Source organism: Dipodomys ordii, unplaced genomic scaffold (genome assembly GCF_000151885.1).
Source record: "Dipodomys ordii isolate 6190 unplaced genomic scaffold, Dord_2.0 Scaffold25, whole genome shotgun sequence".
NCBI classification, from domain to species: domain Eukaryota; kingdom Metazoa; phylum Chordata; class Mammalia; order Rodentia; family Heteromyidae; genus Dipodomys; species Dipodomys ordii.
In genome coordinates this window covers 12787448-12788557 of record NW_012267241.1, presented here as the reverse complement: position 1 = coordinate 12788557, position 1110 = coordinate 12787448, and the positions used below count along the sequence as shown (strand labels likewise).

At 37.7% G+C, this 1110-nt stretch overlaps 1 pseudogene; it reads left to right on the top strand.

Moving 5' to 3' along the window:
- The first annotated feature begins 272 nt into the window (after positions 1-272).
- On the top strand, positions 273-772 carry LOC105984638 (annotated as a pseudogene).
- The last annotated feature ends 338 nt before the right edge of the window (positions 773-1110 follow it).

Here is a 1110-nt window from a genome sequence, read left to right as displayed (position 1 = left end):
CTTGAGAAGCTAGGATTACAGGCATGAGCCACTAGTGCCCAGCTACACATATTTTTTATTTCAGTGAGAGAATCCAGACACACAAGGTTATGTAGCGTTCATTGAGATAAAATAGCCAGTCCAAGACTGCTGATAGGCTCAGATATTCTAAAACTATGGATTATCTACATTTTCTCTGACATGCTTTAGTTTTTTTTTTCTGGAAACCGTGTAAATATTCTAAAAGTTCAATGTATTTTAGAACAGACCTGTGGCCATGGCAGTATAGAACCATGTTTCAAGATGTTCTGGGAAAACCCTTTTGACTTGTAGGCTATCCTATTCATTGTGGGTATATAGCCCATTGTGCTTTGGACTGGGTTGGTGGTGTCACAATGTGTTCTGAACCATGAGTGAAGCCTACGATTTAAAATTCAGATATTGTCTTTGCAGAAAAATCTTAGTTTACATTTTTGGTATCCAAATTAGTGACCGTGTGATTGCAAAAAGTCGAAATAATCCAAAGTCAAACATTTGTAAATTAGTAATTGTCTGGAAGGAGACAAAATCCTTACCACTAGTCTATCACATGTCTTTTAAAACCACAGTTCCATACCAATGGGTCATGTTTGGCTAGAAGGGAGTAATCTACTGAATTATCCAGATTCCAGGTGCTGTGGACCCATTCCATATGGACAAATAAGAGGACACATTTTCATTAAGCTTTGGCCCCTGAGTGATTGTGGTTTTTCTATTTGACAGCCCAAATGGCCACAGATTTTCTGATGATTAGCAAACATTTATTCTTTTTACTTGATTGTTGTCTCCTGAGCAAGTAAATTTATATGGCAGCTGAAACCATGTAGTTGTCAATAAACTATCATTCAATAAAATCCAGACCAGGAATATCCCTAGAAATTGAATGCAGATTAGCACTTGCCAGGGACTGGAGATAGAAGAAAAGATGGAGGGGAGGCTGGGAGGTTTTCTACTGAGAATGACAGTGTTCTTTAACAGATAGTGGTGATAGTGTGTAGCTTGGTGGCATGTGCTAACTGCCATTGAATTGTACACTTAAAAATGGTTACAATGGTGACATTTATGTTTAATAAATTTCACCACTACTCTTCC